General features: G+C 60.7%; 1 long non-coding RNA gene across 1 annotated transcript; it reads right to left on the reverse strand.

The window, feature by feature from the left end:
* Positions 1-2,698: 2,698 nt before the first annotated feature.
* On the reverse strand, positions 2,699-24,648 carry LOC140407681 (uncharacterized). The gene is made up of 3 exons (XR_011939754.1): positions 24,549-24,648; positions 7,355-7,412; positions 2,699-2,871 (listed from the first exon to the last, which is right to left on the reverse strand). It is a non-coding gene; the product is annotated as an uncharacterized lncRNA (long non-coding RNA).
* Between the last annotated feature and the right edge of the window lie 436 nt (positions 24,649-25,084).

Consider the following 25,084-nt stretch of genomic DNA (forward strand, 5'->3'; position numbering starts at 1 on the left):
GGCCCCCGGTGAGGGGAGGGGGAGTGTGAGCCCGGGCCCCGGTGAGGGAGGGGGAGTGTGAGCCGGGCCCGGTGAGGGAGGGGGAGTGTGTGCCGGGGCCCGGTGAGGGAGGGGGAGTGTGTGCCGGGCCCGGTGAGGGAGGGGGTGTGAGCCGGGCCCCGGTGAGGGAGGGGGAGTGTGAGCCCGGGGCCCGGTGAGGGAGGGTGAGTGTGAGCCGGGCCCCGGTGAGGGAGGGGGAGTGTGAGCCGGGCCCCGGTGAGGGAGGGGGAGTGTGAGCCGGGCCGGTGAGGGAGGGCGAGTGTGAGCCGGGCCCCGGTGAGGGAGGGGGAGTGTGAGCCGGGCCCCGGTGAGGAGGGGGGAGTGTGAGCCGGGCCGGTGAGGAGGGGGAGTGTGAGCCGGGCCCCGGTGAGGGAGGGGGAGCCGGGCCCCGGTGAGGGAGGGGGAGTGTGTGCCGGGCCCCGGTGAGGGAGGGGGAGTGTGTGCCGGGCCCGGTGAGGGAGGGGGAGTGTGAGCCGGGCCCCGGTGTGGAGGGGGAGTGTGAGCTGGGCCCGGTGAGGGAGGGGGAGTATGTGCCGGGCCCCGGTGAGGGAGGGGGAGTGTGAGCCGGGCCCCGGTGAGGGAGGGGGAGTGTGAGCCGGGCCCGGTGAGGGAGGGGGAGTGTGTGCCGGGCCCCGGTGAGGGAGGGGGAGTGTGAGCCGGGCCCCGGTGAGGGAGGGGGGAGTGTGTGCCGGGCCCCGGTGAGGGAGGGGGAGTGTGAGCCGGGCCCCGGAGAGGGAGGGGGAGTGTGAGCCGGGCCCCGGTGAGGGAGGTCGAGTGTGAGCCGGGCCCGATGAGGGAGGGGGAGTGTGTGCCGGGCCCCGGTGAGGGAGGGCGAGTGTGAGCCGGGCCCGGTGAGGGAGGGGGGAGTGTGTGCCGGGCCGGGCCCCGGTGAGGGAGAGGGAGTGCGTGCCGGGGCCGGGCCCCGGTGAGAGGGAGGGGGAGTGCGTGCCGGGCCCGGTGAGGGAGGGGGAGTGTGTGCCGGGCCCCGGTGAGGGAGGGGGGAGTGTGTGCCGGGCCGGGCCCCGGTGAGGGAAGGGGAGTGTGTGCCGGGCCGGGCCCCGGTGAGGGAGGGGGAGTGTGTGCCGGCCCCGGTGAGGGAGGGGAGTGTGTGCCGGGCCCCGGTGAGGGAGGGGGAGTGTGTGCCGGGCCCCGGTGAGGGAGGGGGAGTGTGTGCCGGGCCGGTGAGGGAGGGGGAGTGTGTGCCGGGCCCCGGTGAGGGAGGGGAGTGTGTGCCGGGCCCCGGTGAGGGAGGGGGAGTGTGAGCCGGGCCCCGGTGAGGGAGGGGGAGTGTGAGCCGGGCCCCGGTGAGGGAGGGGGAGTGTGTGCCGGGCCCCGGTGAGGGAGGGGGTGTGAGAGCCGGGGCCCCGGTGAGGGAGGGGGAGTGTGTGCCGGGCCCCGGTGAGGGAGGGGGAGTGTGAGCCGGGCCCCGGTGAGGGAGGGGGAGTGTGAGCCGGGCCCCGGTGAGGGAGGGCGAGTGTGAGCCGGGCCCGGTGAGGGAGGGGGGGAGTGTGTGCCGGGCCCCGGTGAGGGGAGGGCGAGTGTGAGCCGGGCCCGGTGAGGGAGGGGGAGTGTGTGCCGGGCCGGGCCCCGGTGAGGGAGGGGGAGTGCGTGCCGGGCCGGGCCCCGGTGAGGGAGGGGGAGTGCGTGCCGGGCCCGGTGAGGGAGGGGGAGTGTGTGCCGGGCCCCCGTGAGGGAGGGGGGAGTGTGAGCCGGGCCCCGGTGAGAGAGTGTGTGTCGGGCCCCGGTGAGGGAGGGGGAGTGTGTGCCGGGCCCCGGTGAGGGAGGGGGAGTGTGTGCCGGGCCCGGTGAGGGAGGGGGGAGTGTGTGCCGGGCCGGGCCCCGGTGAGGGAGGGCGAGTGTGAGCCGGGCCCCGGTGAGGGAGGGGGAGTGTGAGCCGGGCCCCGGTGAGGGAGGGGGAGTGTGAGCCGGGCCCCGGTGAGGGAGGGGGAGTGTGAGCCGGGCCCCGGTGAGGGAGGGCGAGTGTGAACCGGGCCCCGGTGAGGGAGGGGGGAGTGTGAGCCGGGCCCCCGGTGAGGGAGGGGGAGTGTGTGCCGGGCCGGGCCCCCGGTGAGGGAGGGCGAGTGTGAGCCGGGCCCCCGGTGAGGGAGGGGGAGTGCGTGCCGGGCCCCGGTGAGGGAGGGGGAGTGCGTGCCGGGCCCCGGTGAGGGAGGGGGGAGTGCGTGCCGGGCCCCGGTGAGGGAGGGGGAGGTGCGTGCCGGGGCCCCGGTGAGGGAGGGGGGAGTGCGTGCCGGGCCCCCGGTGAGGGAGTGTGTGCCGGGCCGGGCCCCGGTGAGGGAGTGTGAGGCTGGGCCCCGGTGAGGGAGTGTGTGCCGGGCCCCGGTGAGGGAGGGGGGAGGTGCGTGCCGGGCCCCGGTGAGGGAGGGGGAGTGCGTGCCGGGCCCCGGTGAGGGAGGGGGCGTGCGTGCCTGGCCCCGGTGAGGGAGTGTGTGCCGGGCCGGGCCCCGGTGAGGGAGTGTGTGCCGGGCCCCCGGTGAGGGAGGGGGGAGCCGGGCCCCGGTGAGGGGAGTGTGAGCCGGCCCCCGGTGAGGGAGGGGGAGCCGGGCCCCGGTGAGGGAGTGTGTGCCGGGCCCCGGTGAGGGAGGGGGAGTGTGAGCTGGGCCCCGGTGAGGGAGGGGCAGGCGGAGCGGGTACTAACCCGGAGGAAGGGGATGATGTTGTCCTTGGCGATGGCCTGCAGCAGGCGAGGAGCCCCCGTCAGGCTCTGCAGCCCTGCTCCGCACGTCGAGAAGAAGGAGCCGATGACGATAATCCAGGGCGAGGGCCAGGACAACGTCCCCCACCACCAGGTTCCCTTGCACCGCCTCTCCAAACCTGCAGGGGCAGCAGAGCGCACAGAGTCAGCGACCTCCGACTGCGCGCCCCCCCCCCCCGAACCAGAAAACAAAGCAGGAGACTGTCATTCGGCCCCTCGAGTCTGCTCCACCTGCCAATATCGGGTGCAAGCTGCTTCCTGAAAGATCTCCCCTCTCTCTCGCACACAAAGCGGTTTATCCGAGACACAGCAGGTCCTCCCGGCTCCGCGAGCTGCATTTCAAAGTGGATTCTGACCAAAGATGGGTTTTGCTCGAGAGGGGATAACGGTTCGCAGTTAGGATTGTGAAGGGTCGTTTAACTGGTAATTATAAGCAATTTTATTTTTCTTTCTGAGGACTAATTTACAGTCACCAGGTTAGTAAATTCAAACACAATTAACATTTTTATGAATAATAACTGGAATGAAATAAGCAGCAAATACAACTGGTTAACTATTAACTAAGGTCCTAACTCCCCACTTTAACTTTCCCCCCACCCTCTACTCACACACGACAAACAAACACAGAGGGGACGAGAGGGTTGAAATAGGACAAAGAACAATACAGCACAGGAACAGGCCCTTCGGCCCCTCCAAGCCTGTACCAGTCATGATACCAACCTTGGCCAAAACCCTCAACACTTCCTTGTGCCGTATCCCTCCATACCCATCCTCCCCGTTTGTCAAGATGCCTTTTGAACGCCGTTAATGTATCTGCTCCCACAACACCCCCCCGGCAACGCGTTCCAGACACTCCCCACCCCTCTGCGTTAAAAACCTGCCTCGCACCTCTCCTCTAAACTTTGCCCCACGGACCTTAAACCACTGACCCCTCCGCCCTGGGAAAGAGAGCCTGCCCATCCACTCTATCCATGCCCCTCGTAATCTTGTCGACCTCTATCAGGTCGCCCCTCAACCTCCGTCTTTCCAATGGAAAACAGTCCGAGTCTATTAAGCCACATAGCTAACACCCTCCAGACCTGACAGCATCCAGTGGGCTCGCCAACACTAAGGGCATTCAAATGGTCATTGGATAGAGATATGGACGATAAGGGAATAGTGTGGATGGGCTTTAGAGTGGTTTCACAGGTCGGCGCAACATCGAGGGCCGAAGGACATAACGTTCTATGTTCATCCTGGTAGACCTCCTCTGCACCCTCTCCAAAGCCTCCACATCCTCCTGGTGGTGCGGTGACCAGAATTGTGGGCAACATTCCAAGTGCGGCCGTACCAAGGTTCTATACAGCTGCAGCATGAGTTGCCAGTTGTTATACTCGATGCCCCGGCCAATGACGGCAAGGATTCCGTACGCTTGCGGATGAAATAATACAGGTGAAAGTAAAAGTCTTTGGCCGTTATCGGTCAGCCGCCAACCAATCGAAACGAGTCCTGCTCCACCTCTCGGGTGCCATAAAGTCTGACTCCCACGAGCAGCTCCACCTACTGCGTTTCAACTTTTCGCATTCCTCATCCTCCCTCTCGCTGCTGCTGCTGGACCTAAAGACACGCCCATTCGGCATCCGTGGGTCAAAGCCAGAAGTAAAAATAAATCAGCAGGGCCACACCTCCCCCGCCAAAAGGACTAAACTTCAGGGTGTTTCAGTGAGGGACGCAAGGCCAGGGATGTACTCCTGAGGCTGCTTGAGGCTCTGGTCAGACCCCATTTGGAGGATTGTGAGCGGTTTTGGGCCCCGTATCTAAGGAAGGACGTGACGGCCTTGGAAAGGGTCCAGAGGAGGTTCACAAGGATGATCCCTGAAATGAAGAGCTTGTCGTATGAGGAACGGTTGAGGACTCTGGGTCTGTACTCGTTGGAGTTTAGAAGGATGAGGGGGGATCTTATTGAAACTTACAGGACACTGCGAGGCCTGGATAGAGTGGACGTGGAGAGGATGTTTCCACTTGTAGGAAAAACTAGAAGCAGAGGACACAATCTCAGACTAAAGGGACGATCCTTTAAAACAGAGACGAGGAGGGATTTCTTCAGCCAGAGGGTGGTGAATCTGTGGAACTCTTTGCAGCAGACGGCTGTGGAGGCCAAATCACGGAGTGTCTTTAAGACAGAGATAGATAGGTTCTTGATTAATAAGGGGGATCAGGGGTTATGGGGAGAAGGCAGGAGAATGGGAATGAGAAAATATCAGCCATGATTGAATAGCGGAGCAGACTCGATGGGCCGAGTGGCCTGATTCTGCTCCTATGGCCTTATAATTTGAAAATGAAATGAAATGAAAATCGCTTATTGTCACAAGTCGGCTTCAAATGAAGTTACCGTGAAAAGCCCCTAGTCGCCACATTCCGGCGCCTGTTCGGGGAGGCTGTTACGGGAATTGAACCGTGCATGCTGGCCTGCCTGGGTCTGCTTTCAAAGCCAGCGATTTATCCCAGTGTGCTAACTTACAAACCCTTACCCATCCAATCCATCCCCATTATATAAGTTTTAACTGCTGTCGTGACAAACTCCAACGGAATAATCTTGCGTTCCGGATTTTAAACTTTCTATAAACGCGAGTGGATCAGGTTCCGCCCGAACCAAGGTCTGATTATTGTCCTGGACTTCAAAGTGCCGGAAGGTTAGCGGCCCTGCCCCGACCCCCAGGTCACCGGCATCTCTGGCCAGCGGCAACATGGCCGCCCGAACCCCCACCCCGCCCCCGGTGCAAAATGGCCGAATCCCAATCCTGACACTGCCTCCCCACCCGCCTCGTGTTATTGATTTCCCCGACCAGCGGGGAGGCCCCACCCCGCCTCCCCAATCAGCGAGGGACAGTTAGGTGCCAGGTGCGGCACAGTAGCACAGTGGTTAGCACTGCTGCCTCACAGCGCCAGGGTCCCAGGTTCGATTCCCGGCTTGGGTCACTGTCTGTGCGGAGGCTGCACGTTCTCCCCGTGTCTGCGTGGGTTTCCTCCGGGTGCTCCGGTTTCCTCCCACAAGTCCCGAAAGACGTGCTGTTATCATTAGAATTTACAGTGCAGAAGGAGGCCATTCGGCCCATCGAGACTGCACCGGCTCTTGGAAAGAGAACCCTACCCAAACTCAACACCTCCACCCTATCCCCATAACCCAGTAACCCCACCCAACACTAAGAGCAATTTTGGACACTAAAGGCAATTTATCATGGCCAATCCACCTAACCTGCACATCTTTGGACTGTGGGAGGAAACCGGAGCACCCGGAGGAAACCCACGCAGACACGGGGAGGATGTGCAGACTCCGCACAGACAGTGACCCAAGCCGGAATCGAACCTGGGACCCTGGAGCTGTGAAGCAATTGTGCTATCCACAATGCTACCGTGCTGCCCCGTGAATTGGACATTCTGAATCCTCCCTCCGTGTACCCGAACAGGCGCCGGAGCGTGGCGACTAGGGTCTTTTCACGGTAACTTCATTGCCGTGTTAATGTAAGCCGACTTGTGGCAATCAAGATTATGACAGATTATTATTAGATGTCGGCTCCCATACCCCAGGTAAAAGATTTTACAACCAGACATCGACTGCCACACGAGATGGAAACCCCAATGTTGCATTATAACTTTCTAAGACTGTGAGGAAAGTATTCCTCTCTCCGAATGATCTCGCGGAGGTGGGAAATTAACACAAACTTTGCTACTGACCAAGGATTAACACATCTTTAACATCACACCATAAATAACTCAGGATCACCCCTTAAACAATGCGAAGCAATACAGAGGGAATGTCGCTTAACGGCGATCTTTACTTCCAATCAATCAACAGAACCATCTCCACTCTCAATCCACTTTCCAATATAGTGAGCATTCAGGAATACCCGCTGTCCAGAGATGCCTGGACGCTCCGATACGGAGACCCTTTTGAAAGTGCTTTGAAGAAAGAGACCTGCCCCCGCCTCCCCCGAGCTCGTTTCCAGCTCGCCTCCCGCTCGCGCGGCTACCTCCCCGATCCCCGGCACGCGGGCTGCGTCGTCTCCCGGCTCCGCCTCCCAATAACGCCATCATCCGACCCCCCCCCCCACCCCCCCGTTATAACCTGCCTGCTTACCATTTGGTGGGGACTAACAACGATCCCGCAATCCTGTGGGAGTCTGAGCTTCCCCAATGAGGGGAAGGGGGGGGGGGGGGCGGAGAAATCGTTAGCAGACTCCCTGGATAAATAAAGCTGGCCAGTTTGGAACCAGCAGGGAGGAGTGAGCAGCAAGCGATGGTGCTGTTGTTGTGTACACATGTTATTGCAAATAAACGTTCTTTCTTTGCATCCTTAAAACGAGTGCTGGATTCTGCGCGTCCCGCACAAAACCCCCCCCCGCGGGGGAACCCTCTTCCTAGAAATAAAAGCCCCCCCCACCTTTTACGCTGCTTCAATAGCACCTGTGGCTCCCGAAAGGCCCAGCTGTCTTTCAAACCGGGCTTCTTCAGAAACGTGCCCACGGCGTTCGAACGCACTGACCCAGGATTATCTCCAAGGGCTCATCTCCGAAACCCCCCGACATTCCCCATTCTTCCGATAACACGCCGGGGAGAACTTACTTGTCGCGAAGGACCACCCCATCCACGCAGGCTCCGAACAGGATGATGCTGCTGACATCTTGTGGCGGCGTCAAGGGGTACAACCGGGCTTGAGGTGGGGGGAGGGGGGGTGCCACGGGGTGGAGGGGCACGTCAAGCCATCAGAGAGAGGGAGAGGGAACCACAGAGCCACACAGTGCAGAGAAGGCCTTTCGGCCCATCGAGTCGGTCCCGACCCCTGACCTGCCAATCCTAATCCCATTGCCCGAAGCCTCGAGTGCCAAGACGTTGCCAAGCGCCCGTCCAGGTACGTCGTCAAGCATGCGAGGCAACCGACCTCTACCCCCTCCCTCCCAGACACTGCGTTCCAGACCCTCGCCACCCTCTGGGTAAAAAAGTTTTCCCTCAACTCCCTCCCCCGAAACTCCCACCCCTCACTTTGAACTTGCGTTCTCGTCCCCCCCCCCCCCCCCGCACCCCCTCATAATTCTGCTCTCGCTGAGAAAAACCCCGTTGTCGAGTAAACGTCGACCGCCGCATCCTTCGCAAGCTCCCCTCATTCCTGCGCGCCCTCATCTCCTCCTCCCCCCCCCCTCCAAACATTCCTGGGAATCTCCTCTGTAACCTTCCCCGAGGCCTCGTGGTCAGCGTCGTGTCGGCAGGAAGGGCGGCTCGACGTGAGCGGAAGGCCGTTGGCGGCTGACTGGGCAGAGCTCGGCCTCTGACTCGTGTTGGGGGGGGGGTCCAACTCCCGTTCCAGCACAAAGGCAGTGCTGAGGGAGTGCCGCACTGTCAGAGAGTCAGTACTGAGGGAGTTCCGCACTGTCAGAGGGTCAGTACTGAGGGGGTGCCTCACTGTCAGAGGGTCAGTACTGAGGGAGTGCCGCACTATCAGAGGGTCTGTACTGAGGGAGTGCCACACTGTCAGAGGGTCAGTACTGAGGGAGTGCCGCACTGTCAGAGGGTCAGTACGGAGGGAGTGCTGCACTGTCAGAGGGTCAGTACTGAGGGAGTGCCGCACTATCAGAGGGTCTGTACTGAGGGAGTGCCACACTGTCAGAGAGTCAGTACTGAGGGAGTGCCGCACTGTCAGAGGGTCACTACTGAGGGAGTGCCGCACTGTCAGAGGGTCAGTACTGAGGGAGTGCGGCACTGTCAGAGGGTCAGTACTGAGGGAGCGCCGCACTGTCAGAGGGTCAGTACTGAGGGAGTGCCGCACTATCAGAGGGTCTGTACTGAGGGAGTGCCACACTGTCAGAGAGTCAGTACTGAGGGAGTGCCGCACTGTCAGAGGGTCACTACTGAGGGAGTGCCGCACTGTCAGAGGGTCAGTACTGAGGGAGTGCGGCACTGTCAGAGGGTCAGTACTTAGGGAGTGCCGCACTGTCAGAGGGTCAGTACTGAGGGAGTGCTGCACTGTCAGAGGGTCAGTACTGAGGGAGCGCAGCACTGTGAGAGGGTCAGGACTGAGGGAGTGCCACACTGTCAGAGGGTCAGTACTGAGGGAGTGCCGCACTGTTAGAGGGTCAGTACTTAGGGAGTGCCGCACTGTCAGAGGGTCAGTACTGAGGGAGTGCTGCACTGTCAGAGGGTCAGTACTGAGGGAGTGCCGCACTGTCAGAGGGTCAGTACTTAGGGAGTGCCGCACTGTCAGAGGGTCAGTATTGAGGGAGTGCCGCACTGTCAGAGGGTCAGTACTGAGGGAGTGCCGCACTGTCAGAGGGTCAGTGCTGAGGGAGTGCCGCACTGTCAGAGAGTCAGTACTGAGGGAGTTCCGCACTGTCAGAGGGTCAGTACTGAGGGGGTGCCTCACTGTCAGAGGGTCAGTACTGAGGGAGTGCCGCACTATCAGAGGGTCTGTACTGAGGGAGTGCCACACTGTCAGAGGGTCAGTACTGAGGGAGTGCCGCACTGTCAGAGGGTCAGTACGGAGGGAGTGCTGCACTGTCAGAGGGTCAGTACTGAGGGAGTGCCGCACTATCAGAGGGTCTGTACTGAGGGAGTGCCACACTGTCAGAGAGTCAGTACTGAGGGAGTGCCGCACTGTCAGAGGGTCACTACTGAGGGAGTGCCGCACTGTCAGAGGGTCAGTACTGAGGGAGTGCGGCACTGTCAGAGGGTCAGTACTGAGGGAGCGCCGCACTGTCAGAGGGTCAGTACTGAGGGAGTGCCGCACTATCAGAGGGTCTGTACTGAGGGAGTGCCACACTGTCAGAGAGTCAGTACTGAGGGAGTGCCGCACTGTCAGAGGGTCACTACTGAGGGAGTGCCGCACTGTCAGAGGGTCAGTACTGAGGGAGTGCGGCACTGTCAGAGGGTCAGTACTTAGGGAGTGCCGCACTGTCAGAGGGTCAGTACTGAGGGAGTGCTGCACTGTCAGAGGGTCAGTACTGAGGGAGCGCAGCACTGTGAGAGGGTCAGGACTGAGGGAGTGCCACACTGTCAGAGGGTCAGTACTGAGGGAGTGCCGCACTGTTAGAGGGTCAGTACTTAGGGAGTGCCGCACTGTCAGAGGGTCAGTACTGAGGGAGTGCTGCACTGTCAGAGGGTCAGTACTGAGGGAGTGCCGCACTGTCAGAGGGTCAGTACTTAGGGAGTGCCGCACTGTCAGAGGGTCAGTACTTAGGGAGTGCCGCACTGTCAGAGGGTCAGTACTGAGGGAGTGCCGCACTGTCAGAGGGTCAGCACTGAGGGAGTGACGCACTGTCAGAGGGTCAGTACTGAGGGAGCGCCGCACTGTCAGAGGGTCAGTACTGAGGGAGTGCTGCACTATCAGAGGGTCAGTACTGAGGGAGTGCTGCACTGTCAGAGGGTCAGTACTGAGGGAGTGCCGCACTGTCAGAGGGTCAGTACTGAGGGAGCGCCGCACTGTCAGAGGGTCAGTACTGAGGGAGTGCCGCACTGTCAGAGGGTCAGTACTTAGGGAGTGCCGCACTGTCAGAGGGTCAGTACATAGGGAGTGCCGCACTGTCAGAGGGTCAGTACTGAGGGAGTGCCGCACTGTCAGAGGGTCAGTACTGAGGGAGCGCCGCACTGTCAGAGGGTCAGTACTGAGGGAGCGCCGCACTGTCAGAGGGTCAGTACTGAGGGAGCGCCGCACTGTCAGAGGGTCAGTACTGAGGGACTGCCGCACTGTCAGAGCGTCAGTACTGAGGGAGTGCCGCACTGTCAGAGGGTCAGTACTGAGGGAGTGCCGCACTGTCAGAGGGTCAGTACTGAGGGAGTGCCGCACTGTCAGAGGGTCAGTACTGAGGGAGTGCCGCACTGTCAGAGGGTCAGTACTGAGGGAGTGCCGCACTGTCAGAGGGTCAGTACTGAGGGAGTGCCGCACTGTCAGAGGGTCAGTACTGAGGGAGTGCTGCACTGTCAGAGGGTCAGTACTGAGGGAGTGCCGCACTGTTAGAGGGTCAGTACTTAGGGAGTGCCGCACTGTCAGAGGGTCAGTACTGAGGGAGTGCTGCACTGTCAGAGGGTCAGTACTGAGGGAGCGCAGCACTGTGAGAGGGTCAGGACTGAGGGAGTGCCACACTGTCAGAGGGTCAGTACTGAGGGAGTGCCGCACTGTTAGAGGGTCAGTACTTAGGGAGTGCCGCACTGTCAGAGGGTCAGTACTGAGGGAGTGCTGCACTGTCAGAGGGTCAGTACTGAGGGAGTGCCGCACTGTCAGAGGGTCAGTACTTAGGGAGTGCCGCACTGTCAGAGGGTCAGTACTTAGGGAGTGCCGCACTGTCAGAGGGTCAGTACTGAGGGAGTGCCGCACTGTCAGAGGGTCAGCACTGAGGGAGTGACGCACTGTCAGAGGGTCAGTACTGAGGGAGCGCCGCACTGTCAGAGGGTCAGTACTGAGGGAGTGCTGCACTATCAGAGGGTCAGTACTGAGGGAGTGCTGCACTGTCAGAGGGTCAGTACTGAGGGAGTGCCGCACTGTCAGAGGGTCAGTACTGAGGGAGCGCCGCACTGTCAGAGGGTCAGTACTGAGGGAGTGCCGCACTGTCAGAGGGTCAGTACTTAGGGAGTGCCGCACTGTCAGAGGGTCAGTACTTAGGGAGTGCCGCACTGTCAGAGGGTCAGTACTGAGGGAGTGCCGCACTGTCAGAGGGTCAGCACTGAGGGAGTGACGCACTGTCAGAGGGTCAGTACTGAGGGAGTGCCGCACTGTCAGAGGGTCAGTACTGAGGGAGCGCCGCACTGTCAGAGGGTCAGTACTGAGGGAGCGCCGCACTGTCAGAGGGTCAGTACTGAGGGAGCGCCGCACTGTCAGAGGGTCAGTACTGAGGGACTGCCGCACTGTCAGAGCGTCAGTACTGAGGGAGTGCCGCACTGTCAGAGGGTCAGTACTGAGGGAGTGCCGCACTGTCAGAGGGTCAGTACTGAGGGAGTGCCGCACTGTCAGAGGGTCAGTACTGAGGGAGTGCCGCACTGTCAGAGGGTCAGTACTGAGGGAGAGCCGCACTGTCAAAGGGTCAGTACTGAGGGAGTGCCGCACTGTCAGAGGGTCAGTACTGAGGGAGTGCCGCACTGTCAGAGGGTCAGTACTGAGGGAGTGCTGCACTGTCAGAGGGTCAGTACTGAGGGAGTGCCGCACTGTCAGAGGGTCAGTACTGAGGGAGCTCTGCACTGTCAGAGGGTCAGTACTGAGGGAGCTCTGCACTGTCAGAGGGTCAGTACTGAGGGAGTGCTGCACTGTCAGAGGGTCAGTACTGAGGGAGTGCTGCACTGTCAGAGGGTCAGTGCTGAGAGAGAGCTGCACTGTCAGAGGGTCAGTACTGAGGGAGTGCTGCACTGTCAGAGGGTGAGTACTGAGGGAGTGCTGCACTGCCAGAGGGTCGGTACTGAGGGAGTGCCGCACTGTCAGAGGGTCAGTACTGTGGGAGTGCCGCCCTGTCAGAGCGTCAGTACTGAGGGAGTGCTGCACTGTCAGAGGGTCAGTACTGAGGGAGTGCCGCACTGTCAGAGGGTCAGTACTGAGGGAGTGCCGCACTGTCAGAGGGTCAGTACTGAGGGAGTGCCGCACTGTCAGAGGGTCAGTACTGAGGGAGTGCCGCACTGTCAGAGGGTCAGTACTGACGGAGCACCGCACTGTCAGAGGGTCAGTACTGAGGGAGTGCCGCACTGTCAGAGACTCAGTACTGAGGGAGGGCCGCACTGTCAGAGGGTCAGTACTGAGGGAGTGCTGACTGTCAGAGGGTCAGTGCTGAGGGAGTGCCGCACTGTCAGAGGGTCAGTACTGAGGGAGTGCCGCACTGGCAGAGGGTCAGTACTGAGGGAGCGCCGCACTGTCAGAGGGTCAGAATTGAGGGAGTGCTGCACTGTCAGAGGGTCAGTACTGGGGGAGTGCCGCACTGTCAGATAGTCAGTACTGAGGGAGCACCGCACTGTCAGAGGGTCAGTACTGAGGGAGTGCCGCACTGTCAGAGGGTCAGTACTGAGGGAGTGCCGCACTGTCAGAGGGTCAGTACTGAGGGAGTAATGCACTGATAGAGAGTCAGTACTGAGGGAGTGCCGCACTGTCAGAGGGTCAGTACTGAGGGAGTGCTGCACTGTCAGCGGGTCAGTACTGAGGGAGTGCCGCACTGTCAGAGGGTCAGCACTGAGGGAGCTCTGCACTGTCAGAGGGTCAGTACTGAGGGAGCTCTGCACTGTCAGAGGGTCAGTACTGAGGGAGTGCTGCACTGTCAGAGGGTCAGTACTGAGGGAGTGCCGCACTGTCAGAGGGTCAGTACTGAGGGAGTGCTGCACTGTCAGAGGGTCAGTGCTGAGAGAGAGCTGCACTGTCAGAGGGTCAGTACTGAGGGAGTGTTGCACTGTCAGAGGGTCAGTACTGGGGGAGCACCGCACTGTCAGAGGGTCAGTACTGAGGGAGTAATGCACTGAGAGAGAGTCAGTACTGAGGGAGTGCTGCAATGTCAGAGGGTCAGTACTGAGGGAGCGCCGCACTGTCAGAGGGTCGGTACTGAGGGAGTAATGCACTGTCAGAGGGTCAGTACTGAGGGAGTGCTGCACTGTCAGTGGATCAGTACTGAGGGAGTGTCGCACTGTCAGCAGGTCAGTACTGAGGGAGTGCCGCACTGTCAGAGGGTCAGTACTGAGGGAGAGCTGCACTGTCAGAGGGTCAGTACTGAGGGAGCGCCGCACTGTCAGAGGGTCAGTACTGAGGGAGGGCTGCACTGTCTGAGGGTCAGCAGTGAGGTAGTGCTGCACTGTCAGAGGGTCAGTACTGAGGGAGTGCCGCACTGTCACAGGGTCAGCACTGAGGGAGCCCTGCACTGTCAGAGGGTCAGTACTGAGGGAGCTCTGCACTGTCAGAGGGTCAGTACTGAGGGAGTGCTGCACTGTCAGAGGGTCAGTACTGAGGGAGTGCCGCACTGTCAGAGGGTCAGTACTGAGGGAGTGCTGCACTGTCAGAGGGTCAGTGATGAGAGAGAGCTGCACTGTCAGAGGGTCAGTAGTGAGGGAGTGCCGCCCTGTCAGAGGGTCAGTACTGAGGGAGTGCCGCACTGTCAGAGGGTCAGTACTGAGGGAGTGCAGCACTGTCAGAGGGTCAGTACTGAGGGAGCGCCGCACTGTCAGAGGGTCAGTACTGAGGGAGCGTCGCACTGTCAGAGGGTCAGTACTGAGGGAGTGCCGGACTGTCAGAGGGTCAGTACTGAGGGAGCGCCGCACTGTCAGAGGGTCAGTACTGAGGGAGCGCCGCACTGTCAAAGGGTCAGTACTGAGGGAGCGCCGCACTGTCAGAGGGTCAGTACTGAGGGAGTGCCGCATTGTCAGAGGGTCAGTACTGAGGGAGTGCCGCACTGTCAGAGGGTCAGTACTGAGGGAGTGCCGCACTGTCAGAGGGTCAGTACTGAGGGAGTGCTGCACTGTCAGAGGGTCAGTACTGAGGGAGTGCCGCACTGTCAGAGGGTCAGTGCTGAGTGAGAGCTGCACTGTCAGAGGGTCAGTACTGAGGGAGTGCCGCGCTGTCAGACGGTCAGTACTGAGTGAGTGCTGCACTGTCAGAGGGTCGGTACTGAGGGAGTGCCGCACTGTCAGAGGGTCAGTACTGAGGGAGTGCCGCCCTGTCAGAGCGTCAGTACTGAGGGAGTGCTGCACTGTCAGAGGGTCAGTACTGAGGGTGTGCCGCACTGTCAGAGGGTCAGTACTGAGGGAGCGCCGCACTGTCAGAGGGTCAGTACTGAGGAAGTGCCGCACTGTCAGAGGGTCAGTACTGAGGGAGTGCCGCACTGTCAGAGGGTCAGTACTGAGGGAGTGCCGCACTGTCAGAGGGTCAGTACTGACGGAGCGCCGCACTGTCAGAGGGTCAGTACTGAGGGAGTGCCGCACTGTCAGAGGGTCAGTACCAAGGGAGTGCCGCACTGTCAGAGGGTCAGTACTGAGGGAGCGCCGCACTGTCAGAGGGTCAGTACTGAGGGAGCGCCGCACTGTCAGAGGGTCAGTACTGAGGGAATGCCGCACTGTCAGAGGGTCAGTACTGAGGGAGTGCCGCACTGTCAGAGGGTCAGTACTGAGGGAGCGCCGCACTGTCAGAGGGTCAGCACTGAGGGAGTGCCGCACTGTCAGAGGGTCAGTACTGAGGGAGTGCTGACTGTCAGAGGGTCAGTACTGAGGGAGTGCCGCACTGTCAGAGGGACAGTACTGAGGGAGTGCCGCACTGTCAGAGGGACAGTACTGAGGGAGTGCCGCACTGTCACAGGGTCAGTACTGAGGGAGTGCTGACTGTCAGAGGGTCAGTGCTGAGGGAGTGCCGCACTGTCAGAGGGTCAGTACTGAGGGAGCGCAGCACTGTCAGAGGGTCAGTACAGAGGGAGCGCCGCACTGTCAGAGGGTCAGTACTGAGGGAGTGCCGCACTGTCAGAGGGTCAGTACTGAGGGAGCGCCGCACTGTCTGAGGGTCAGTACTGAGGGAGTGCCGCACTGTCAGAGAGTCAGTACTGAGGGAGTGCCGCACTGTCAGAGGGTCAGTACTGAGGGAGCGCCGCACTATCAGAGGGTCAGTACTGAGGGAGTGCCGCACTGTCGGAGGGTCAGTACTGAGGGAGTGCCGCCCTGTCAGAGGGTCAGTACTGAGGGAGTGCTGCACTGTCAGAGGGTCAGTACTGAGGGAGCGCCGCACTGTCAGAGGGTCAGTACAGAGGGAGCGCCGCACTGTCAGAGGGTCAGTACTGAGGGAGTGCCGAACTGTCAGACGGTCAGTACAGAGGGAGCGCTGCACTGTCAGAGGGTCAGTGCTGAGGGAGTGCTGCACTGTCAGAGGATCAGTACTGAGGGAGTGCCGCACTGTCAGAGGGTCTGTACTGAGGGACTGCCGGACTGTCAGAGGGTCAGTACTGAGGGAGTGCCGGACTGTCAGAGGATCAGTACTGAGGGAGTGCCGCACTGTCACAGAGTCAGTACTGAGGGAGTGCTGCACTGTCAGAGGGTCAGTACTGAGGGAGTGCCGCACTGTCAGAGGGTCTGTACTGAGGGAGTGCCGCACTGTCAGAGAGTCTGTACTGAGGGAGCGCTGCACTGTCAGAGGGTCTGTACTGAGGGAGAGCTGCACTGTCAGAGGGTCTGTACTGAGGGAGCGCTGCACTGTCAGAGGGTCAGTACTGAGGGAGTGCCGCACTGTCAGACGGTCAGTACTGAGGGAGCGCTGCACTGTCAGAGGGTCAGTACTGAGGGAGTGCCGCACTGTCAGAGGGTCAGTACTGAGGGAGTGCCGCACTGTCAGAGGGTCAGTACTGAGGGAGCGTCGCACTGTCAGAGGGTCAGTACTGAGGGAGTGCCGGACTGTCAGAGGGTCAGTACTGAGGGAGCGCCGCACTGTCAGAGGGTCAGTACTGAGGGAGCGCCGCACTGTCAAAGGGTCAGTACTGAGGGAGCGCCGCACTGTCAGAGGGTCAGTACTGAGGGAGTGCCGCATTGTCAGAGGGTCAGTACTGAGGGAGTGCCGCACTGTCAGAGGGTCAGTACTGAGGGAGTGCCGCACTGTCAGAGGGTCAGTACTGAGGGAGTGCTGCACTGTCAGAGGGTCAGTACTGAGGGAGTGCCGCACTGTCAGAGGGTCAGTGCTGAGTGAGAGCTGCACTGTCAGAGGGTCAGTACTGAGGGAGTGCCGCGCTGTCAGACGGTCAGTACTGAGTGAGTGCTGCACTGTCAGAGGGTCGGTTCTGAGGGAGTGCCGCACTGTCAGAGGGTCAGTACTGAGGGAGTGCCGCCCTGTCAGAGCGTCAGTACTGAGGGAGTGCTGCACTGTCAGAGGGTCAGTACTGAGGGTGTGCCGCACTGTCAGAGGGTCAGTACTGAGGGAGCGCCGCACTGTCAGAGGGTCAGTACTGAGGAAGTGCCGCACTGTCAGAGGGTCAGTACTGAGGGAGTGCCGCACTGTCAGAGGGTCAGTACTGAGGGAGTGCCGCACTGTCAGAGGGTCAGTACTGACGGAGCGCCGCACTGTCAGAGGGTCAGTACTGAGGGAGTGCCGCACTGTCAGAGGGTCAGTACCAAGGGAGTGCCGCACTGTCAGAGGGTCAGTACTGAGGGAGCGCCGCACTGTCAGAGGGTCAGTACTGAGGGAGCGCCGCACTGTCAGAGGGTCAGTACTGAGGGAATGCCGCACTGTCAGAGGGTCAGTACTGAGGGAGCGCCGCACTGTCAGAGACTCAGTACTGAGGGAGTGCCGCACTGTCAGAGGGTCAGTACTGAGGGAGTGCTGCACTGTCAGAGGGTCAGTACTGAGGGAGTGCCGCACTGTCAGAGGGTCAGTACTGAGGGAGTGCTGCACTGTCAGAGGGTCAGTACTGAGGGAGCGCCGCACTGTCACAGGGTCAGTACTGAGGGAGTGCTGACTGTCAGAGGGTCAGTGCTGAGGGAGTGCCGCACTGTCAGAGGGTCAGTACTGAGGGAGCGCAGCACTGTCAGAGGGTCAGTACAGAGGGAGCGCCGCACTGTCAGAGGGTCAGTACTGAGGGAGTGCCGCACTGTCAGAGGGTCAGTACTGAGGGAGCGCCGCACTGTCAGAGGGTCAGTACTGAGGGAGCGCTGCACTGTCAGAGGGTCAGTACAGAGGGAGTCCCGCACTGTCAGTGGGTCAGTACTGAGGGAGCGCCGCACTGTCTGAGGGTCAGTACTGAGGGAGTGCCGCACTGTCAGAGAGTCAGTACTGAGGGAGCGCCGCACTATCAGAGGGTCAGTACTGAGGGAGTGCCGCACTGTCGGAGGGTCAGTACTGAGGGAGTGCCGCCCTGTCAGAGGGTCAGTACTGAGGGAGTGCTGCACTGTCAGAGGGTCAGTACTGAGGGAGCGCCGCACTGTCAGAGGGTCAGTACAGAGGGAGCGCCGCACTGTCAGAGGGTCAGTACTGAGGGAGTGCCGAACTGTCAGACGGTCAGTACAGAGGGAGCGCTGCACTGTCAGAGGGTCAGTGCTGAGGGAGTGCTGCACTGTCAGAGGATCAGTACTGAGGGAGTGCCGCACTGTCAGAGGGTCTGTACTGAGGGACTGCCGGACTGTCAGAGGGTCAGTACTGAGGGAGTGCCGGACTGTCAGAGGATCAGTACTGAGGGAGTGCCGCACTGTCAGAGGGTCAGTACTGAGGGAGCGCTGCACTGTCAGAGGGTCAGTACTGAGGGAGTGCTGCACTGTCAGAGGGTCAGTACTGAGGGAGTGCCGCACTGTCAGACGGTCAGTACTGAGGGAGCGCTGCACTGTCAGAGGGTCAGTACTGAGGGAGTGCCGCACTGTCAGAGGGTCAGTACTGAGGGAGTGCCGCACTGTCAGAGGGTCAGTACTGAGGGAGTGCCGCACTGTCAGAGGGTCAGTACTGAGGGAGCGCCGCACTGACAGAGGGTCAGTACTGAGGGAGCGCCGCACTGTCAGAAGGTCAGTACTGAGGGAGCGCCGCACTGTCAGAGGGTCAGTACTGAGGGAGTGCCGCACTGTCAGAGGGTCTGTACTGAGGGAGTGCCGCACTGTCAGAGGGTCTGTACTGAGGGAGCGCTGCACTGTCAGAGGGTCTGTACTGAGGGAGCGCCGCACTGTCAGAGGGTCAGTACTGAGGGAGTGCCGCACTGTCAGAGGGTCAGTACTGAGGGAGTGCCGCACTGTCAGAGGGTCAGTACTGAGGGAGTGCCGCACTGTCAGAGGGTCAGTACTGAGGGAGTACCGCACTGTCAGAGGGTCAGTACTGAGGGAGTGCTAACTGTCAGAGGGTCAGTACTGAGGGAGTGCCGCACTGTCAGAGGGTCAGTACTGAGGGAGTGCCGCACTGTCAGAGGGTCAGTACTGAGGGAGTGCCGCACTGTCAGAGGGACAGTACTGAGGGAGTGCCGCACTGTCAGAGGGTCAGTACTGAGGGAGTGCCGCACTGTCAGAGGGTCAGTACTGAGCGAGTGCCGCACTGTCACAGGGTCAGTACTGAGGAAGTGCTGCCGTGTCAGAGGGTCAGTACTGAGGGAGTGCTGCACTGTCAGTGGGTCAGTACTGAGGGAGCGCCGCACTGTCAGAGGGTCAGTACTGAGGGAGTGCCGCACTGTCAGAGAGTCAGTACAGAGGGAGCGCCGCACTGTCAGAGGGTCAGTACTGAGGGAGTGCCGCACTGTCGGAGGGTCAGTACTGAGGGAGTGCCGCCCTGTCAGAGGGTCAGTACTGAGGGAGTGCTGCACTGTCAGAGGGTCAGTACTGAGGGAGCGCTGCACTGTCAGAGGGTCAGTACAGAGGGAGCGCCGCACTGTCAGAGGGTCAGTACTGAGGGAGTGCCGAACTGTCAGACGGTCAGTACTGAGGGAGTGCCGCACTGTCAGAGGGTCAGTACTGAGGGAGTGGCGCACTGTCAGAGGGTCAGTACTGAGGGAGCGCTGCACTGTCAGAGGGTCAGTACAGAGGGAGTCCCGCACTGTCAGAGGGTCAGTACTGAGGGAGCGCCGCACTGTCAGAGGGTCAGTACTGAGGGAGTGCCGCACTGTCAGAGGGTCAGTACTGAGGGAGTGCTGCACTGTCAGAGGGTCAGTACTGACGGAGTGCCGCACTGTCAGAGGGTCAGTACTGAGGGAGTGCCGCACTGTCAGAGGGTCAGTACTGAGGGAGTGCCGCACTGTCAGAGAGTCAGTACTGAGGGAGCGCCGCACTGTCAGAGGGTCAGTACTGAGGGAGTGCCGCACTGTCGGAGGGTCAGTACTGAGGGAGCGCTGCACTGTCAGAGGGTCAGTGCTGAGGGAGTGCTGCACTGTCAGAGGGTCAGTACTGAGGGAGTGCCGCACTGTCAGAGGGTCAGTACTGAGGGAGTGCCGCACTGTCAGAGGGTCAGTACTGAGGGAGTGCCGCACTGTCAGAGGGTCAGTACTGAGGGAGCGCTGCACTGTCAGAGGGTCAGTACTGAGGGAGTGCCGCACTGTCAGAGGGTCAGTACTGAGGGAGCGCTGCACTGTCAGAGGGTCAGTACTGAGGGAGTGCCGCACTGTCAGAGGGTCAGTACTGAGGGAGTGCCGCACTGTCAGAGGGTCAGTACTGAGGGAGTGCCGCACTGTCAGAGGGTCAGTACTGAGGGAGCGCCGCACTGACAGGGTCAGTACTGAGGGTGCGCCGCACTGTCAGAAGGTCAGTACTGAGGGAGTGCCGCACTGTCAGAGGGTCAGTACTGAGGGAGTGCCGCACTGTCAGAGGGTCAGTACTGAGGGAGTGCCGCACTGTCAGAGGGTCAGTACTGAGGGAGTGCCGCACTGTCAGAGGGTCAGTACTGAGGGAGTGCCGCACTGTCAGAGGGTCAGTACTGTGGGAGCGCCGCACTGTCAGAGGGTCAGTACTGAGGGAGTGCCGCACTGTCAGAGGGTCAGTACTGAGGGAGTGCCGCACTGTCAGAGGGTCAGTACTGAGGGAGCGCCGCACTGTCGGAGGGTCAGTACTGAGGGAGCGCTGCACTGTCAGAGGGTTAGTACTGAGGGAGTGCCGCACTGTCAGAGGGTCAGTACTGAGGGAGTGCCGCACTGTCAGAGGGTCAGTACTGAGGGAGTGCCGCACTGTCAGAGGGTCAGTACTGAGGGAGTGCCGCACTGTCAGAGGGTCAGTACTGTGGGAGCGCCGCACTGTCAGAGGGTCAGTACTGAGGGAGTGCCGCACTGTCAGAGGGTCAGTACTGAGGGAGTGCCGCACTGTCAGAGGGTCAGTACTGAGGGAGCGCTGCACTGTCAGAGGGTCAGTACTGAGGGAGTGCCGCACTGTCAGAGGGTCAGTACTGAGGGAGCGCTGCACTGTCAGAGGGTCAGTACTGAGGGAGTGCCGCACTGTCAGAGGGTCAGTACTGAGGGAGTGCCGCACTGTCAGAGGGTCAGTACTGAGGGAGTGCCGCACTGTCAGAGGGTCAGTACTGAGGGAGCGCCGCACTGACAGGGTCAGTACTGAGGGTGCGCCGCACTGTCAGAAGGTCAGTACTGAGGGAGTGCTGCACTGTCCGAGGGTCAGTACTGAGGGAGTGCCGCACTGTCAGAGGGTCAGTACTGAGGGAGTGCCGCACTGTCAGAGGGTCAGTACTGAGGGAGTGCCGCACTGTCAAGAGGGTCTGTACTGAGGGAGCGCTGCACTGTCAGAGGGTCTGTACTGAGGGAGCGCCGCACTGTCAGAGGGTCAGTGCTGAGGGAGTGCCGCACTGTCAGAGAGTCACTACTGAGGGAGTGCCGCACTGTCAGAGGGTCAGTACTGAGGGAGTGCTGCACTGTCAGAGGGTCTGTACTGAGGGAGCGCTGCACTGTCAGAGGGTCAGCGCTGAGGGAGTGTCGCACTGTCAGAGGGTCAGTACTGAGGGAGCACCGCACTGTCAGAGGGTCAGTGATGTAGGAGTGCCGCACTGTCAGAGGGTCAGTACTGAGGGAGTGCCGCACTGTCAGAGGGTCAGTACTGAGGGAGTGCTGCACTGTCAGAGGGTCAGTACTGAGGGAGTGCCGCACTGTCAGAGGGTCAGTACTGAGGGAGTGCTGCACTGTCAGAGGGTCAGTACTGAGGGAGTGCTGCACTGTCAGAGGGTCAGTACTGAGGAAGTGCTGCCGTGTCAGAGGGTCAGTACTGAGGGAGTGCTGCACTGTCAGTGGGTCAGTACTGAGGGAGCGCCGCACTGTCAGAGGGTCAGTACTGAGGGAGTGCCGCACTGTCAGAGAGTCAGTACAGAGGGAGCGCCGCACTGTCAGAGGGTCAGTACTGAGGGAGTGCCGCACTGTCGGAGGGTCAGTACTGAGGGAGTGCCGCCCTGTCAGAGGGTCAGTACTGAGGGAGTGCTGCACTGTCAGAGGGTCAGTACTGAGGGAGCGCTGCACTGTCAGAGGGTCAGTACAGAGGGAGCGCCGCACTGTCAGAGGGTCAGTACTGAGGGAGTGCCGAACTGTCAGACGGTCAGTACTGAGGGAGTGCCGCACTGTCAGAGGGTCAGTACTGAGGGAGTGGCGCACTGTCAGAGGGTCAGTACTGAGGGAGCGCTGCACTGTCAGAGGGTCAGTACAGAGGGAGTCCCGCACTGTCAGAGGGTCAGTACTGAGGGAGCGCCGCACTGTCAGAGGGTCAGTACTGAGGGAGTGCCGCACTGTCAGAGGGTCAGTACTGAGGGAGTGCTGCACTGTCAGAGGGTCAGTACTGACGGAGTGCCGCACTGTCAGAGGGTCAGTACTGAGGGAGTGCCGCACTGTCAGAGGGTCAGTACTGAGGGAGTGCCGCACTGTCAGAGAGTCAGTACTGAGGGAGCGCCGCACTGTCAGAGGGTCAGTACTGAGGGAGTGCCGCACTGTCGGAGGGTCAGTACTGAGGGAGCGCTGCACTGTCAGAGGGTCAGTGCTGAGGGAGTGCTGCACTGTCAGAGGGTCAGTACTGAGGGAGTGCCGCACTGTCAGAGGGTCAGTACTGAGGGAGTGCCGCACTGTCAGAGGGTCAGTACTGAGGGAGTGCCGCACTGTCAGAGGGTCAGTACTGAGGGAGCGCTGCACTGTCAGAGGGTCAGTACTGAGGGAGTGCCGCACTGTCAGAGGGTCAGTACTGAGGGAGCGCTGCACTGTCAGAGGGTCAGTACTGAGGGAGTGCCGCACTGTCAGAGGGTCAGTACTGAGGGAGTGCCGCACTGTCAGAGGGTCAGTACTGAGGGAGTGCCGCACTGTCAGAGGGTCAGTACTGAGGGAGCGCCGCACTGACAGGGTCAGTACTGAGGGTGCGCCGCACTGTCAGAAGGTCAGTACTGAGGGAGTGCTGCACTGTCCGAGGGTCAGTACTGAGGGAGCGCTGCACTGTCAGAGGGTCAGTACTGAGGGAGTGCCGCACTGTCGGAGGGTCAGTACTGAGGGAGCGCTGCACTGTCAGAGGGTTAGTACTGAGGGAGTGCCGCACTGTCAGAGGGTCAGTACTGAGGGAGTGCCGCACTGTCAGAGGGTCAGTACTGAGGGAGTGCCGCACTGTCAGAGGGTCAGTACTGAGGGAGTGCCGCACTGTCAGAGGGTCAGTACTGTGGGAGCGCCGCACTGTCAGAGGGTCAGTACTGAGGGAGTGCCGCACTGTCAGAGGGTCAGTACTGAGGGAGTGCCGCACTGTCAGAGGGTCAGTACTGAGGGAGCGCTGCACTGTCAGAGGGTCAGTACTGAGGGAGTGCCGCACTGTCAGAGGGTCAGTACTGAGGGAGCGCTGCACTGTCAGAGGGTCAGTACTGAGGGAGTGCCGCACTGTCAGAGGGTCAGTACTGAGGGAGTGCCGCACTGTCAGAGGGTCAGTACTGAGGGAGTGCCGCACTGTCAGAGGGTCAGTACTGAGGGAGCGCCGCACTGACAGGGTCAGTACTGAGGGTGCGCCGCACTGTCAGAAGGTCAGTACTGAGGGAGTGCTGCACTGTCCGAGGGTCAGTACTGAGGGAGTGCCGCACTGTCAGAGGGTCAGTACTGAGGGAGTGCCGCACTGTCAGAGGGTCAGTACTGAGGGAGTGCCGCACTGTCAAGAGGGTCTGTACTGAGGGAGCGCTGCACTGTCAGAGGGTCTGTACTGAGGGAGCGCCGCACTGTCAGAGGGTCAGTGCTGAGGGAGTGCCGCACTGTCAGAGAGTCACTACTGAGGGAGTGCCGCACTGTCAGAGGGTCAGTACTGAGGGAGTGCTGCACTGTCAGAGGGTCTGTACTGAGGGAGCGCTGCACTGTCAGAGGGTCAGCGCTGAGGGAGTGTCGCACTGTCAGAGGGTCAGTACTGAGGGAGCACCGCACTGTCAGAGGGTCAGTGATGTAGGAGTGCCGCACTGTCAGAGGGTCAGTACTGAGGGAGTGCCGCACTGTCAGAGGGTCAGTACTGAGGGAGTGCTGCACTGTCAGAGGGTCAGTACTGAGGGAGTGCCGCACTGTCAGAGGGTCAGTACTGAGGGAGTGCTGCACTGTCAGAGGGTCAGTACTGAGGGAGTGCTGCACTGTCAGAGGGTCAGTACTGAGGGAGTGCTGCACTGTCAGAGAGTCAGTACTGAGGGAGTGCCGCACTGTCAGAGGATCAGTACTGAGGGAATGCTGCACTGTCAGAGGGTCACTACTGAGGGACTGCCGCACTGTCAGAGGGTCAGTACTGAGGGAGTGCTGCACTGTCAGAGGGTCAGTACTGAGGGAGTGCCGAACTGTCAGAGGGTCAGTACTGAGGGAGTGCTGCACTGTCAGAGGGTCAGTACTGAGGGAGCGCCGCACTGACAGAGGGTCAGTACTGAGGGAGCGCCGGACTGTCAGAAGGTCAGTACTGAGGGAGTGCTGCACTGTCAGAGGGTCAGTACTGAGGGAGTGCCGCACCGTCAGAGGGTCAGTACTGAGGGAGTGCTGCACTGTCAGAGCGTCAGTACTGAGGGAGCGCCGCACTGTCAGAGGGTCAGTACTGAGGGAGCGCCGCACTGTCAGAGGGTCAGTACTGAGGGAGTGCCACACTGTCAGAGGGTCAGTACTGAGGGAGCTCCGCACTGTCAGAGGGTCAGTACTGAGGGAGCGCCGCACTGTCAGAGGGTCAGTACTGAGGGAGCTCCGCACTGTCAGAGGGTCAGTACTGAGGGACCGCCGCACTGTCGGAGGGTCAGTACTGAGGGAGCGCCGCACTGTCAGAGGGTCAGTACTGAGGGAGTGCTGCACTGTCAGAGGGTCAGTACTGAGCGAGTGCCGCACTGTCAGAGGGTCAGTACTGAGGGAGTGCCGCACTGTCAGAGGGTCAGTACTGAGGGAGCGCCGCACTGTGCTGCGGACAGAGCGATCATTGTAAAGGATACAGACCAGGGAGGTGGTACCAATGGCAAGAATGGTGCCTGTGGGAATCGACTTCTGCGCATCTTTCAAATCTCCAGAGCGATTGGAGCCAGCCATTATACCTGCGGAGAGAGAGAGAGAGACACAGGTTGGAGAGAGACAGACAGCGGAGAGAGAGAGAGACAGCGGGGAGAGAGAGAGAGACAGCGGAGAGAGAGACAGCGGGAAGAGAGAGAGACAGCGGGGAGAGAGACAGCGGAGAGAGAGAGACAGCGGAGATAGAGAGAGAAAGCGGAGAGAGAGAGAGGCAGCAATGAGAGAGAGAGGGACACAGGTTAGAGAGAGACAGACAGCGGAGAGAGACAGAGACAGCGGAGAGAGAGAGAGACAGCGGAGAGAGAGACAGCGGGAAGAGAGAGAGACAGCGGGGAGAGAGACAGCGGAGAGAGAGAGACAGCGGAGAGAGAGAGAGAAAGCGGAGAGAGAGAGAGGCAGCAATGAGAGAGAGAGGGACACAGGTTAGAGAGAGACAGACAGCGGAGAGAGACAGAGACAGCGG

The sequence above is a fragment of the Scyliorhinus torazame genome, unplaced genomic scaffold (assembly GCF_047496885.1).
Source record: "Scyliorhinus torazame isolate Kashiwa2021f unplaced genomic scaffold, sScyTor2.1 scaffold_1804, whole genome shotgun sequence".
Classification (NCBI taxonomy): domain Eukaryota; kingdom Metazoa; phylum Chordata; class Chondrichthyes; order Carcharhiniformes; family Scyliorhinidae; genus Scyliorhinus; species Scyliorhinus torazame.